This window comes from Lemur catta, chromosome X, assembly GCF_020740605.2.
Source record: "Lemur catta isolate mLemCat1 chromosome X, mLemCat1.pri, whole genome shotgun sequence".
Lineage (NCBI taxonomy): Eukaryota > Metazoa > Chordata > Mammalia > Primates > Lemuridae > Lemur > Lemur catta.
Window position 1 is genome coordinate 20,036,134 of NC_059155.1, and position 17,634 is coordinate 20,053,767.

Consider the following 17,634-nt stretch of genomic DNA (forward strand, 5'->3'; position numbering starts at 1 on the left):
TAACTTTTAAATGGCTATACTACAACTGATTCAATACTTATATTCAGCATATAAGTTTATTTCTAATTTTTCTAGATAGTCATTCTATATAATTTTTATAATGTTGCAATTGAGATATTTGTATATAAATTCTTATGAAGCAACAGCGTTTAAATTTTTAAAGAAAGTGGTTTTTAAAAAAATATGTGATTTTGATTTCTAAAAAGCTGAATAGAAAATTTGTTTCCAAACACACATATGGTAGTTTCTCTATATCTTAAATTTGTCGGTTCTATTTAAATATTTATAGAGGCTTAAAAATATTTTCTCACCATAAGGTAGTTTCCACCCCAAGTCCTTTTCTTTCTCAATGGAAGATTTAGGGATCATTTACCTTGTCTCCTTTTCAGCTAAAAGAATTGTGGCTCTTCAGTTTAGCACCCTGTCAATAAGACCCTGATATTTTCTCTTCTTTGTATATTTTCTCCTTTGGTCTGATAACAAGTATTGGATTCCAGAAGGAGAGACTTGGTTTGACCAAGTTAATTACCAACACCCATATTAGGCAGAGACTATTGCAACAAGCCTATTCATATGTTGCCAGCCAGTCTATGGATTGACTGTCATTGGGTAAGTGCCATCTTTGGTTCAAGCAGTAGCTAACATTAAGAAACAGCCTAGGGCCACTTGCTTTAGAAGGGGATTGTGGGAATAAGCAAGAACAGTAGGCATAGCTGATTCTGAGATTTATAGATCTAACAGAAGGGAAGAGAAGCTTCTTTTCTCCATCACTGGGTACTCTACAGTATATCCGTGTAGAGAGGCCCATACATGGACTCCATAAACAGAGAATTTTCTTTTTATTCTTTTCTTTTTTCTTTCTTTCTTTTTCTTTTTCTTTTTTTTTTTTTTGAGGCAGAGTCTCACTCTGTTGCCTGGGCTAGAGTGAGTGCCGTGGCATCAGCCTAGCTCACAGCAACCTCAGACTCCTGGACTCAAGCGATCCTCCTGCCTCAGCCTCCCGAGTAGCTGGGACTACAGGAATGCCCGGCTAATTTTTTCTATATATATTTTTAGTTGTCCAGATAATTTCTTTCTATTTTTAGTAGAGACAGGGGTTTCGCTCTTGCTCAGGCTGGTCTCGAACTCCTGACCTCGAGCGATCCTCCCGCCTCAGCCTCCCAGAGTGCCAGGATTATAGGCGTGAGCCACTGCGCCCAGCCTCCAGCCAATTTTTAAAGCCTCAAATCTGGGAGTCATCTTTGGTTCTTCCTGCCTAATCATTTCATCCATTCTTCAACAAGTTCTGTAAGAGCTACATTCAAATATTTATCTATATCAAACCTGTCTAAGTATTTTCATCTTTACTGCTACCACTCTAGTCCAAAGCTACCACCATCTCTCACCTGAGCTATTGTAATTGCCTCCTAACTGGTTTTCTTGCTTTCATTCTTGGCCCCCTACAATCTATTCTCCACAAAGCAGCCATAGTAATCTTTGAAAATATTAAGTTAGATCACATTACTCTTTGGCTTAAAACTTTTCAATGGCTTCTCATTGTTTTTAGAAAAATGAGAGAGTAGAGAATCTACAGGGTCTCCTCTGGGTTAAAAAATGTGCTCCCCATGAGGCAGGGCATAGATGTGGGAATAGGAAAGGAATATTTGGGGGACAATGAGTAAATCAGTCCAGCTGGAAAGGAGTTAGAAACTGATGTAAATAATTTCAAAGATATTTGGAGGTCAGATAAAGGTGTTTGTACTTTATTTTCTAGACAATTGGGGAACCTATGAGGATTTCAAAGCAGAAAGACATGACAAAACAATCTTTGAAAAAGACTTAACCAATGGCAATGTTCAGTCTATTGTAGTCAGCAAGGACTAAAAAATAAGAATGGTGACAGTGGGGATGGAAGGAAAGGAATGGATGCTGTGTGTTGTGTAGAAAGAACCAAATTACCCTAGGGTCCAAGAATAGTTCAACATCAGAAAATTATTCCATGTAAATCTCCACTTATATCCATAGATCCAGGAACGAAAGCATCTGATAAAGCTTACCTCTCATTCATGATAAAAAATTCAGCAGGCTTGGAATAGAAAGGAATATCCTTAAGTTGATAAAAGTTATCTTATCTACCAAAAACTTACAGCAATTATCATTCTTACTGCTATTAATACTTTAGAAACACACTCGTTAATGTAGGAATTGTCATTCCTATTTAACATTGTACTGGAGGTCCTAGCCAATTCCATAAGAAAGAAAAAAAAGAAGTATAAGAATTGGAAAGGAAGAAACAAACATATGCAGATGATCTGATTGTCTACATAGAAAATCCAAGATAATGCACACACTGATAGAACCCGTAGAGAATTTAGCAAAATGCTGGATACAAGATCAATGTTAAAAATTCAATATGGTCCTATATAGCAAGAATGACTAATCAAAAAATAAAATAGAAAAAAAAGATCCTATGCATAATGGAACAAAAGCTATTAGATAACTAGCTTTTGTTAAATAAGTTTAACAAAAGATGCATAAAACCTATATGGTGAAAATGGTAAGATGATGTTGCTAAAGAAACAAGTACATTGTGTTCAGTGATGGAAATATATCAAAGAGATCAGTTTCCTCCCAACTGGTCTGTAAATTCAATACAATCTGATCAAAATCCCTATAGTTTTTTTTTTTTGGTGAAATTTGGTAAGTTGATCCTCCAATTCATATGGAAGAGAAAAGTGTCAATAACCAACGAATTTTGAAGAAGAACAATATGGGGGAATTTTCCTTACCCGATATGATTTCTTATTAAAAAGGTACAGCAATGAAGACACTGTGCTACTGGCACAGGGATAGATAAGCAGTTTGGTGGAATAGAACACAAAAGCCAGAACAGATCCACACATATATGGAAACTTGGTATATAACAGAGGTGACTTTACAGATAAGAGGGAAAAGTATGGACTATTTATTAAATGTAACTAGAACAACTGGCTTTCCAAATTGAAGGAGGTTGATGATGTTAGATCACTACCATACACTGTGCACACAAAATCATCCCAGATTTGTTAAATACCTAAATATGAAAACAGAATGTCAATACTTTTAGAAGAAAGTCTGATGATAAGTATTCACGAGAATGAGGAGAAAGAGGAGATGAGGACTTCTCATAATTTGCTTGTGCAGGAGTGTACCACCACTTTGAAAAACAATTTGCCAGTTTATGGAACAGGTGAGACTAGGCCACACTATACAAACCCTAGAGAAATGTGTATATATGTGCACAAGGAAGTATTATCTTTAATGGTGAAAAATTGGAAATAACCTACAAGTCAATAGGAGAATGGGTAAATAAATTGCAGTATAGTCATGCAATAAAACAGTATATAGCAGTTCAAAGGAGTGAACTAGATATACATGTATTGATATGAAAAAACTCAAAATCATTATGTTGAATTACAAATGCAACTTGTAGAATGATATGCACAATAAACCATTTATGTAAAAATTTTAAATACGTAAAACAATATTATATAGTGTTTATGGATAAATGCATATGTAGTAAAAGTATAAATCCTTGCTTGGGAAGTATAATATATACTTTAGAGAGTGGTTATTTCTAATGGAGTGGAGAATAGGATTGAGGAAAGGTACAGAAGGGACTTCAAATGTATTAATAATGTTTTATTTCTTGAAAAACTCTGAAGCCCATATGACAAAATATTAAGATTTGTCAAGGCTGAGCAGTGGTCAAATGGGAGTTTATTCTCTGCAGTTTTCTGTGTGTTTGAAATATTTCATAAGTTCAAAACGTTTTTTAAAAAAGCATCAACAAGACTAGGTGATGGATAGAGTGTGGGTGTAAAGTCAAGAAAGGAGTCAAAGATGACTCAGGTTTTAATGTTTGGTGCTGACGTCAGTGACAGAAAAGGAGAAGCTAAGGAAGCTGGCTTAGTGGAAGATGATGAGCTATATTGCAAATATGTGAAGCTGAAGGAAACAGCCAAGCATCCAGCTAGAAATGCACATAAGACTATGTGAGGCTGCAGGTCAGGACAGGAAGTGAGCCTGCAAAGAGGGAGTGGCAAAGCAGGGCCCTTGCCCTGAGTCCCACCCTTTCATCTTGTCACAGGGGCAGGGCGTAAGAGTCTTTAACAGAGGAGAGATTCAAGAAGGAGGACATGAGGAACAATGAAGAGGTCAGATAATGGGGACAGAAGAAAGGTTACTGAGTATGGCAATGATTGCCAGTTGAGAAGATGAAAGGCCAGGTGACAGGCAGTGAAGGATGAAGAGAGTAGTGAAAGAAGGGGAAGCAGCGGTAAACCATTCATTTTATTTTTATTTTACTTTTTGTTATTATTTTTTTAGACACAGGGTCTCACTGTGTTGCTGAGGTTGGAGTGCAGTGATGCGATCATAGCTCACTGCAGCCTCAAACTCCTGGGCTCAAGCGATCTTCCTGCCTCAACCTCCCGAGTAGCTAGGACTACAGGTGCATGTCACCACAACCAGCTGATTTTTTTTAATTTATGTTTTATAGAGATGGGGTCTTACTATGCTAGTCTTGAACTTCTGGCCTCAAGTGATCCTCCTGCCTCAGCCTCCCAAAGTGCTGGGATTACAGGTGTGAGCCACTGCCCCCAGCTGACCATTTATTTTAGGCAATGAAAGGGAGGAGAACTACTATATAGTGTTTATGGACAAATATACATGTAGTAAAAGTATAAAAACTAGTGATGGGAAGTGTAGACACAGACTTTATATGTGTATATACATGTATGTATGTGTATATGTACATGAATACACATTCACACATGTACGTGTGTATGAATATATGTATATTTATGTATATCTATATATAATGGAACAGATTTTAATCATTCACAATACTAATTAATAAACTATTCAAACTGTCACAATTAACAAAAACATAGGTATATATGCACAAATATGATATATACATAATGACATATATGTATATTATATCAGTGTGAATTTCATGTGAAGAAGGTATGAGGAAAGAATTAACCATTTAGAGTGAGCCCAGCCCCAAAGTTCTCAAATGGACTACCAGTCAAGATTGCAAAAAAAGGAAATCTCAGAAAGCTTTTCACCTGGAGTACTGTAAAGAAGACAAGAAGTCAAAAACGCACTGACTCTGTAGACATTTTCAGCCATTTCAAGAGAAATATGAAACCAAAGTCAATAGCCATTAAGGATTAAATACAAAAAGTAAATCCTCTAATAGGGAAAAATTGAAAATTGCTCCCCAACTACTAACGAAAAAGCAATTCAATGGCAAAGATCTCTTACATTCCCAAATCAGGGCAAACAACCATATGATGTCACCAAGCTGGAGGAAGTCCAGAAAATTAGGTAAAGAACCAAGGAGATGGAATAGTTTCCACAGAATAATAGACTAAGCAGCATTTCCCACATGTATTTGACCAAGAGACACTCTTAATCACGCGTGGCTGGAATTCCACCAGGACCTCAAGATATAATGCTCACTTGAATTAAAGTAGACCACCAAACAACAAAAATGTTCTACTGGCAAACTAATTGTCACAAGAAACTATTACAATTTGAGTTACATGCTTTAAAATTGTTATAAGACACCGCAATACCTATGATAACATTTAAGAGATAGAAATATTTTTATTTTATTAAGAACAAATGTATTAAGTTCAGATATTTTATATTTTTATGTTTTGTTATAAAATGTGATATATAAGATGCAATGTTTAAAAACAAAGCTGGGCATGGTGGCTTATGCTTGTGGTCCCAGCCACTTGGGGGTAGATGTGGGAGGATCACTTAAGGCTGGGAGTTCAAGACCAGCCTGGGAACATAGCAAGACTACATCTCCAAAAAAATAAAACAAAATAAACAAATTAGCCAGGTGTGGTGGCTCATGCCTATAATCCCAACACATTAGGAAACTGAGGCAGAAGGATGGCCTGAACCCAGGATTTTGATGCTGCAGTAAGCTATGGTTAGACCACCACACTCCAGCCTCGGTAACTAGTGCTTTGTTTTTGTTTGTTTGTTTGTTTGTTTGTTTTCCTGAGACAGAGTCTCGCTTTGTTGCCCAGGCTAGAGTGCCGTGGTATCAGCCTAGCTCACAGCAACCTCAAACTCCTGGGCTTAAGCGATCCTCCTGCCTCAGCCTCCCAAGTAGCTGGGATTACAGGCATGCGCCACGATGCCCAGCTAATTCCTTTTTCTGTATATATTTTAGTTGGCCAGGTAATTTCTTTCTATTTTTAGTAGAGACGGGGGATCTCACTGTTGCTCAGGCTGGTCTCGAACTCCTGACCTCGAGCGATCCTCCCGCCTCAGCCTCCCAGAGTGCTAGGATTACAGGCGTGAGCCACCCCGCCCGGCCGAGACTAGTGCTTTTTTGTCTTTACATACTTTCTTAATTTTCTGAACAATTGTGCTGAATAGGAATTTTATATCATGCAGTCATTCAACAAATATTTGTTAAGCACCCACTATGCACCAAGCACTGTTCTAGGTACTGTGGATGAACAAAACAGACAAAAAGCTCTGCTCACACAGGGCTTATATTCTACTGGGGAGAGACAAACACTAAACAAAATATACAGGTAATAAGTGCTATGAGGAGCAAACAAAACAGGGAAGAGAAAAAAAAATAGAGAGTCTTGGGGGTGGGTTGCAATTTTAAATAGGGTGTTCAGGGAAGGCCTCACTGAGAAGGAAGCATTTGAGCAAAGGCAGAAAGGAAGGGAGAGAGGGAACCACCCGTCCGTCTGGGGTAACAGCATTCCAGACAGAACAGACAGCAAGTGCAAATGCCTTGAGGCTGGAGCATGCCTGGCGTATTTGAGAAAGAGCAAGGAAGCTGGTTGCCTGCTGAGAGTGAGCCAGGGGTAGGACGGACAAAAGGGCAGAGAAGTCACCAGAGGCGAGGGTGTGGAACCATGGTAAGGACTCTCTGGCTTTTGGTGAGTGAAATGAGGAACCAGAGGGGAGCTTTGAGCAGACTGCTGTGATCTAACTTCCATTTTAACAAGATCACTCTCCCTGCTGTGTTGTAAACACACTGAAGGGGCCAAGGCTGTAAGCATGGAGACCGTTTAGGAGACTGGCTGTACATTCTTAGTAAGAGATGATTCACCATCTCAGTAAGAGACAATGGTGCAGTGGACAAAGGTGTTAATGGAGGTGGTGAGAAGTGGTTTCATATTTTGAAGGTAGGGCCACCTGGATTTGTTAATGGATTGGATACAAGATGTGAGAGAAAGAGGCGTTTTGGGGGGTGGGGTGGGGCTCCAAGGTTTGGGGCCTGAGCAACTGGAAAAATGAAATTGCCATAAACTGAGATGTGTAAGCCTCTGAAAGCTTTTTTAGGGGAAGATGAGCAGCTTTGTTTTGGACATATTAAGTTTTAGATGCCTATAATAAATCCAGGCAGGGCTGTTGAATAGATAGTTGGATAGATGAGTCTGCAGTTCAGGGGAGACATCTAGGCTAAAGAAGTAAATTTAGAAGTTGTCAGCATATGGATACCTGGGGCCTGATACAGTAGCCACCAGCCACATGAGACTACTGAGCACTTGAAATGTGGCTAATCTGAATTGAGATATGCTGTAAGTGTAAAATACTCTCCAGGTCAGGCCGGGCACTGTGGCTCACACCTGTAATCCTAGCACTCTCAGAGGCCGAGGCAGGAGAATCCCTTGAAGTCAGGAGTTCAAGACCAGCCTGAGCAATAGTGAGACCCCCCCTGTCTCTACTAAAAATAGAAAAAGTTAGCCAGGCTTGGTGGTGTGCACTTGTAGTCCAAGCTACTCAGGAAGCTGAGGCACTCTAGCCCAGGAAGCAGAGCCAGACTCTGTCTGAAAAAAAATAATAATAATAATAAAATACTCACCAGCTGTCGAAGACTTAATACAGAAAAAAGAAAGTGAAATATCTCATTAATAATTCCTTATATTGATCACCTGTTGAAATTACAATATTTTGGATATATTGGGTTAAAGAAAATACATTATTAACATTAATTTCATCTGTTTCTTTTTATTTTTTGAACGTGCTACTAGAATATTTAAAATTATGTATGTGGCTCACATTATAATTCTTACTACCTGGTACAGATGGTACCATAAAGCCATAAACACTGGATAAGATCATCAAAAGAAAGTGAAAAGAGTAGCTAGAGAAGAGGCCCAAAGATTGAGGCCTCATTGACAAGAAATATATACGGTGTGTTTTATTTATGTTTATACATATATCACACATACACACACATATATACACTCAACTTTATTGAGCTTTAATTGTAAAAAATAAAGCACACTCATTTTATATGTATTCATGTAATCACCACCCCACTATGTTTTCTTTGCAGCTTAATATAAAGAAACCATTTTCAATAGATTCATTGGAGCAAAGGGAGGAACACAAATCCCCTATTTTCCAATATTTAGGTAATCTTTAATTCGGCTGTTTCAGAAATCATTATTATTTCAGTCTAGACAACTTACCTCCTGAGTTTTTAAAAATCAAAGGCTCTAATTGTTTACATTAGCTTTTAATTATTCTAACTCTGTCTTTGTTATATTCAGACACAGTTTGAGCCTCATGAGACTGTTTTTCATTTGCTTGTTTGTTTCTTTATAACATTTCTTTCAACCAAATATTCCCAAGAAATGAGGAGAATGAATTTATATAGCACAGGGCCAATTGCATAGGGCTCAGCAGACATTTCCAGGGGATTTCCATTCACATAATCTATGATGTGATTGGCATTCTCTAGAATTGTTCAGTGTGGCTGCCCTGGTGGTACTGACATTTAATACCACCAGGGCAATTTCTGAATGTCACAGAAACTGCCATCACTGGGGAGGATGATGTATTTCAGTATGATGTTGTGTTGGTTAATGCTGCCTATGTATTAATTTACTATGTTTTAATTCTCCTGCTGATCTTTTATGGACTTTCAGTAGTTGTTGGGCACAACACACCATTTTAAAACGCAGTTTATCACATAATAACAACTATACCAATGTGTTCCCTTAGACCTCATGGTGCCCAACACATCCTGGCTTCCTTGGCAGTCTTTTTTTGCCCCTTATCCACTCCAAACCAGCACACATGAGCAGCTTATGAGGGCATGATTAACTTTTAGACGTTTAGAGGAAGGAAATTTCTGAAAACAGACACTACATAGACAATCATTTTTGCAAGCATAACTTCTCTCTTTACTTTTCATTATGGAAATTTTTATTTATAACATACATAAAATCAGAAAAAATAATATAATCAATCCTCAGGCATCCATCTTCAGCTTCAACAGTTATTAGCTTTTTGCTAATCTTGTTTCATCTACCACCACTACCTCCATTTTTTTGCTGTATTTTTTTATTAATCTTAAATCTGTGTAACATACAGTTAACCATTTTTTTATAGTCCAGAGATCTTTTTTTTTTTTACACCTACTATGCCATGAATTCCCAGGGAACAGGTTCTAGCAGCTCAGGCTCCTTTCCATTGGTTCTCACAGAGTGTGCTTCTCTGGGTAGAGCAGGCTGGCACTTCAGTTGAACCCAGGCATCTCTCTTTGGCTTCCTTCTTTTTCTGATCATTTTCCTTCACACATTTCAAGAAGCTATCTCGACTCTTAGAGCACTTAATATGCTCAGTACGCACATTAATTCTCTTGGCAAGAATCAAGAATCTTGCCCTTAACTTGTTTGTTTCCAATAATACCGGCAGCGTGCTGGGTAACATTGTAGACTCTTCCAGTTTTGCCATGGTAACATTTGTGTAGCATTCCATTTTGAACAGCACCGAGTTCCCTTGATGTCTACAGTATTACCTTCCTTGTAGATTACCATGTATGTGGCCAAAGGAACAGCTCCATGTTCTCTAAAAGGCCTAGAGAACATATGGCGGGCGCCTCTCCTTTTTCCTTTGGTGTTCCTCATTTTGGCAAATTCTTAGAAGGTGGTAGTTTTGGCTGAAAGGAAATAGTGTACAATTCCATGGTATTTAGCCTGGGGAGACTCAGAAAACAATATCCCAGAATAACTCTGAAGCAGCCTCAGAAGCAAGTTTTTTTCTGACCTCCTCCTGTCCTCCTGGCTCTCATCCCTCATTCTCCCCTAAGGCTAGCCATAGAAACTAGAATTCCTCTTCCCCAAGGCGGGTGGGTCATAGAAACCACAACCCCTTTTCCCCAAAGCCAGCCAGAAAACCTAAAAATATTACTCTAAGTTTTCCTCCACCTTTCTGTGTAAAAATTGGCCATAAAGAAATTATCTGACCTATCTTGTTTGACTGTTATAAGACCCCCATTCCAGAGAGGGCCCTGCCTCATTCCCAGATGGAAGGAATGCTGCTCAGAGAGACCAAGAAGAATTTAGACAGACAGGCCTTGCTGGGTTTCCCCACTCAGTGTATTAGCATTACATCACACCCTTTTTTGTCCAATCATATTTCTACCTGGCTGTCCATACTTTGTTGAACCTAAGCATAAAAACGGACCATTTCTTCTGTGCCTTTGGGTCTCCAATCTGAAGGCTCCCATGTATGTATGTTAAATTTGTATGCCTTTCCTCCAATTAATCTACCTTTTGTGAGTTGATTTTTCAGTAAACTTTCAGAGGGCATTCAAAATGCTGTGCAACCACTATCTCTCTCTAGTTTCAAATGTTTTCATCACCCCAGAAAAACACCCTGTACCATTAAGTAATCACTCCCCATTTCCCCCTCTCCCCAACCCCAGACAAGCACTAATCTGCTTCAAATCTCTATAGATTTGCCTATCCTGGGTGTTTAATATGCAATGAATCATACAATAGGTGACATTTTGGGTCTGGCATCTTTCATTTAGCATGTTTTAGAGGTTCATACAACTTGTGGCATGTATGAGTAATGTATTCCAATTTATGGCTGAATAATATTTCATTATATGGATATACCACAATTTATTTATCCATTCATACACTGAGAGACATTTGGGTCGTTTCCACCTTTTGGCTATTATGAATAATGCTGCTATAAACATTTACACACAAATTTCTGTGCAAACATATGTTTTCATTTCCTTTGGATCTATACCTAGGAGTGGAATTGCTAGATCATATGGTAGTTCTATACTTAACTTTTTGAGGAACTGCCAAATCATTTCTCACAGCAGCTGCATAATTTTACATTCCCAACAGCAATATACAAGAGTTCTAATTTCTTTTTCTTTTCTTTTCTTTTTCTTTCTTTTTTTTTTTTTTTGAGACAGAGTCTCACTCTGTCACCCAGGCTAGAGTGCCGTGGCGTCAGCCTAGCTCACAGCAACCTCAAACTCCTGGGCTCGAGCGATCCTCCTGCCTCAGCTTCCCGAATAGCTGGGACTACAGGCATGTATCACCATGCCCGGCTAATTTTTTCTCTATATGTTTTTAGTTGTCCATATAATTTCTTTCTATTTTTTTAGTAGAGACGGGAGTCTCACTCTTGCTCAGGCTGGTCTTGAACTCCTGAGCTCAAGAAATCCTCCCACCTCAGCCTCCCAGAGTGCTAGGACTACAGGCGTGAGCCACCGTGCCTGGCCAAGGGTTCTAATTTCTGTACCTCTGGCCAACACTTGCTATTCTCTCTCTCTCTTTCTGTATATGCGTGCGTGCATGCGTGCGTGCGTGCGTGCGTGTGTGTGTGTGTGTGTGTGTGTGTGTGTGTGCATTATAGCCATCCTAGTGGGTGTGAAGTGGTATCTCATGGTTTTGACTTGCGTTTACCTAATGACTAATGATACTGAGCATTTCTTCATGTGCTTGTTGGTCATTTGTATATCTTCTTTGGAGAAATGTCTGTTCAAGTCCTTTGCCCATTTTTTAGTTGGACTGCTTGCCCATTTCTTGTTGAATTGTAAGAGTTCTTTACACATTCTGAGTACTAGACCCTTATCAGATATATGATTTGTAAATATGCTTCCCATTCTGAAGGCTATCTTTTCATTTCCTTGATAATGTCCTTTGATGCACAGAAGTTTTTAATTTTGATGAAGTCCAATGTATCTATTTTTTTTTTCTTTTGGTGCTTGTGCTTTTGTTGTCAAGTCTAAGAATCCATTTCCAAATTTGAGGTCACAAAGATATACCCTATGTTTTCTTCTGAGAGTTTTATAGTTTAGCTCTTATATTTTATATTTAACTCTTATATTTAGATCCATTTTGGTTAATTTTTGCATATGAAGTGAGATCGGGATCCAACTTCATTATTTTGCATGTGGTTTTCCAGTTGTCCCAGAACAATCTGGTGGAGAGACTCTTTTTTTCCCCTCATTGTATGGTCTTGACACTTGCTGTAGTATTTTAAGACAAATCCTAGACATCATGTTGCTTCATCTATAAATACTTCAGTGTTCATCTCAAGTCAATAAAGACTTTTTAAAAACATAATCACTATGCCATGGTCACATCTAACAAAATTAACAGTTATTCTTTAATATCATCTAAGACCCAGTCCATATTCAGATATTCCTGTTGTCTCAAAAGCGCTTTATAGCTAGTTTGATTGAAACAGAATTCAAACAAGTTTCACACACTCAGCCACAGTTCCTTTCACTCCGATATATCGATTAGGGCCTGAATCCCACTGCTACCACCACAGGTGACAGGTGAAAGCAAGAACAAACAAAACAATCTTCCATTTCTGGCACTGGCGGTGACCATTTCCTTGTTTTAATAATGATAGTGTTCCAGTTATCAACTGTTAATAACAAATCACCCCCAAACTTGCTGGCTTAAAAGAACAACATTGCTTTTATTATCTCTCATGGTTTCCGTGGGTCAGGAATTTCAGGAAGGGCTCTGTTGGGAAGTTCTGGCTGAGTTTTGCGTGTGATTGTGGTCAATGGTGATTAAAGCTGGTATTGCAGGGGCACTGAAACAGCAGGGGCCTACTGTTAGAACCAGTTCCCCGTTCGGCCCCAGGAACAGAGTGGCAGAGTCCAAGGCTGCAAAAGGCAAAGGAGTTTATTGGCCGGCTCGAGCCAGGGTCCAAGTCCCAGAGCACCAACGCAGTGGTCTCTTTACGAACTAGGACCCCGCCCTGGGGTAAAAACTAAGCTTTTATGCCTTTCAGTAGGTTACATACGCTGTGCACACCATTCCCCCTCCCCCCTTAGTTCATTTGCTCCTTCAAAGGTGGCTTGATCAAGTTGTCTCCTGATTGGTTGGCTCCAAGGTGCTCCACGTCCCAGTACTTTTCCAACTGTTTTGCAGAGTCATTGGGCAGGAAGAGGAGGACCCCTCCCGGGAACTCTTGACTTAGGCCCACCCGTCTTGGGGAAACCGAAACTTAGGCCTGTGTCAGGAAATTCAGCCTGTCATGGAGTCACTCCTGCTCCCCCTTCTGCCCTTCACTACCCAGGCCTTTCCCTCATTTCATGTAGTCTCAGGGCCTCTCCACATGGGCTAATTTGAGTTTTCTCACTGCATGGTGGCCTCAAAACAGTTGGGTTGCTTATATAGCAGCTCAGGGCTCCAACCAGGTATCCAAAAGAACCACGCAGACACTGTATCACTTTTCATAGCCTAGTATCAGAGGTCACATTGTACTACTCCGTCATAGTCACAAGCCCCCCTAGATTTAAGGGCAGACAACATAAACCCCCACCTCTTGAAGCAGCACTGGCTTCATGAGTGTGCAAGCCACACTTAGTTTAATGCTCTCCTGTTGTTCTGAAATTCTTAATACATTTTGAATAAGAGGCCCAGCAAATTGTGTAGCTGGTTCTGCCTTCAAGGGAGAAATGTCAAAGTCACATTGTAAGAAGAGTATATGGGATGGGAGATACTGTGGCGGCCATCTTTGAGAAACACAATATGCTCCAGTTAATGATTATTTGAGTGCTTACTGTGTGCCAGGCACTTTATCTCATTAACTTTCCACAACCATGTAAGGCAGGTACTATTATTATTTCCATTTTACAGGTGGGGAAAGTGGCTTGCTCATGCTCACTCCGTTTGTTAGAGAGTGGAAGGACCAGGGTTTAAATTCAGTTCAGTTTGACTCTTGTACCCCAGTGCTTACCCACTGTGCTATCCTGCTCATGTTGGTTAATTTTCTTGTAGGCCTGAACCATCTGGGTTGTTGAGCTTCTATTGGTTCTCTGGGGTGGTCAGATAACGGCAGTTATCATAGTGCCTAGCACATAGTAGGAGCTCAATAAACTTTCACTCCCCTCCTTTCCCCTCAGTGTGCTCTCCAGTCTTGGTTTCATTCATTACCATTAGGCCCTCTTTTTGGTATCAGTAGAAGGAAGGTCTTCTTTATTTAGTAAATGTTGATGGTACACCTACTAGGTGTCAGGTTAGCTGCTTTCCATCCCCTTTCTCTGGCCTGTGAGAAGTCCCCATCTCTTAGGTAGTTTATTTTCTTGTGTCTGAATTAACCCCAGTCTTGCTTTCTATATAAAGAAGAAGTTTAGGCCGGGCGCGGTGGCTCACGCCTGTAATCCTAGCACTCTGGGAGGCCGAGGCGGGAGGATCGCTCGAGGTCAGGAGTTCGAGACCAGCCTGAGCAAGAGCGAGACCCCGTCTCTACTAAAAATAGAAACAAATTATCTATAGAAAAAAACAATTAGCCGGGCATGGTGCTGCATGCCTGTAGTCCCAGCTATTTGGGAGGCTGAGGCAGTAGGATCGCTTAAGCCCAGGAGTTTGAAGTTGCTGTGAGCTAGGCTGACGCCACGGCACTCACTCTAGCCAGGGCAACAAAGTGACACTCTGTCTCAAAAAAAAAAAAAAAAAAGGAGCAGTTTAAAGACCGTAAGTGGTGGCTCACACCTGTAATCCTAGCACTCTGGGAGGCGAGGGCCGGAGGACCACTTCAGGTCAGGAGTTCAAGACAAACCTGAGCAAGAACAAGACCCCATCTCCACAAAAAATAGAAAAATTATCTGAGCATGGTGGCACTCGCCTGTAGTCCCAGCTACTCGGGAGTTTGAGGCAGGAGGATCTCTTGAGCCCAGGAGTTTAAGGTTGCAGTGAGCTATGATCATGCTACTGCACTCTAGCCCGGGTGACAGAATGAGACTCTGTCTCAAAAATAAATAAATGAATAAATAAATAAAAATAAAGAAGCAGTTTGAACTAGAATCTAGTCACTAGGCAATTTCTAAGGACTGCTCTAAGCTCCAAGTATCTGCCCTCCCTGTCCTTGTTTCTGCTCTGATCCTAGTCCTTGCAATTTTCTAGACACGGCCTATATGTCCCAAAGGATTCTGAAAGTCCTCCTTTGCTCTTCTCAACTCTGTCTCAGGAATAGCTTCCACTGAATTTGCCCAGTGCCAAGTCCTCATCTCCTTTCCCCAACCTGGACCATTTGGTCTCTTTATAAGTTTCTCATTCAGGAATATACATTTACATAGTAAAAAGCAACACCTAATGCTTTCTATAACATTTGAAATACTTAAGAACCTCACATTGGCATATCATTAGTCTCCTGCAAGTGAGAAGGTCATCCTTAAATCCACAAATACTTTATGGGTGGAGAGTATACCCTTTGAAGGAGGTGAATTTAGAAAAAAGTGAAAAAGAGGGTGAAGCTTGTGGCTTTGTCTAGGAAATAAGAAACCTCTTATTATTCCAAGTGGTGCAATAGCCTATTAACATATATTCAAGCTGAGTGTGGCGGCTCATGCCTGTAATCCTAGCACTCTGGGAGGCTGAGGAGGGAGGATCACTTGAGCCCAGGAGTTCGAGACCAGCCTGAGCAAGAGTGAGATCCCCATCTCTATTATAAATAGAAAAATTAGCCAGGTGTCGTGGCGCATGCCTGTAGTCCCAGCTACTCAGGAGGCTGAGGAAGGAGGATTGCTTGAACCCAGGAGTTTGAGGTTGCTGTGAACTAGGTTGACGCCACGGCACTCTAGCTCAGGTGACAGAGCGAGACTCTGTCTCAAAAAAAAAAAAAATATATATGTATATATATATATTCAATAAGGTTTATATTGTTAAAAATATCTTTTAATTGCAATAGAGCTTTTCACTTTCTAAAATTCTCATATATATATTGCATACATTATTGTATCCAATCTGACAACCTCATATCAATCCATGAATAATGGATTCATATAAAGGAAGATGGAGTTTCTCTCAGGGCCATTCAGGTTACTCGACACTATGTGGCTTCCATTCCTGGCTCTGCCAACTACTGTGTGACTTATCTTACTTGGTTTCTTCATCTGTAAAATGGGAACAAATAATCTCGGCTCTGCCTACCTTTCAAGATTGTTTTGAAGGTTGAAGGAGATAATGGATATAAATGTGCTTTGGGGACTATACAGCTCTCCTGAATTATAGTTTGCTTATTATAAAGGCCTCAACAATGCACAGAAATGGATGTGGCATCATGTCCACTTTTGCTTTGTTTTATTTATCTCATCAAAGTAATCATGAATATATTCTCACTGGAAAAGCCTCACACAATTTGTATATATTAATTAATTAACTATTCTGTGACCCTTACTTATGTGCTGGGCACTGTTCTAGGCCTGCCCTGCCCCACAGAGTAAGCCCTAGCCACATATGGTTATTGAGCCCATGAATGTGGCTCCTGTGACTGAGGAAATGAATTTATAATTTTATTTAATTTTGATTAATTTATACTGAAATATAAAATGGATACACAATACAGTTGTTAGAAAACTTTTAAGTATGTTTTGAACAACTTGGATATGTGTATGTGAATCTACTCCTTTAACAATAAGTTTCTGAAGTCTAAATATAGATCCTCATGGATTTCTGATAAAAACTTAGCATCCGAGTTACAAGGTAAGAGTGAAATATACTCCTGATTTTGAAGACTTACTATGAGAAAGAGATAGTAAATTATCTCATTAATAATATTTATATTGATTGCATGTTGACATGATAGCATTTTGCATATATATATTGGGTCGAAGAAAATATACTATTAAAATTAATTTCACCTGCTTCTTTTTTAAATTTTTGATGTCACTACTATTAAATTTATAATTACATATTTGGCTTGCATTATATTTCTATTGGACAGTGCTGCTCTAGGCACTGAAGATAAAGCAGGGAACAAAGCAGACAAAATGTCCTGTCCTCCTGGAACTTACATTTTAGTGTGGAAGACAGACTACAAATAAAATAAATATGTAAACATGTATATAGCATATAAAATGGTGATAAGCGCTTTGGGTAAAAATAAAGAAGGGCAAGTTAGATGGGAGATGGTAGGAGGGTTGCAATTTTAAATAGGAAGGTCAAGGAAGGCCTAACTGAGAGGTTAACTTTGGGCAAGACCTAAAGCAATTGAGGGAACAAGCAATGAAGCTACCTGGGGGAAGAGCCTTCCAGGTAGAGGGACCAGTAAGTGACCAGGCCTTGATGATAGGCCTGGAATTTCAAGAACCTGCAAGGAGGCCTGTGTGGCTACAGCACGGAGTATGAGGGGAAGGATCAATAGGAGATGAGATAGACAGGTGTGGGACAGGTGATAGAGCGGGCCAGGTGAGGTAGACTGTGATGGGCAGCTTCTGACATGGCTACCAATGATCCCGCCTCCTAGTATTAATGCCCTAGTGTAATCCCTTCTCCTTTGGTGTGAGCTAGATCTAATGAAGAGATTCCACTAAAACTGATAGGATGCCACTTC

At 39.7% G+C, this 17,634-nt stretch overlaps 1 pseudogene; it reads right to left on the minus strand.

The window, feature by feature from the left end:
* Positions 1–9,446: 9,446 nt before the first annotated feature.
* Positions 9,447–9,938, minus strand: LOC123628768 (annotated as a pseudogene).
* Between the last annotated feature and the right edge of the window lie 7,696 nt (positions 9,939–17,634).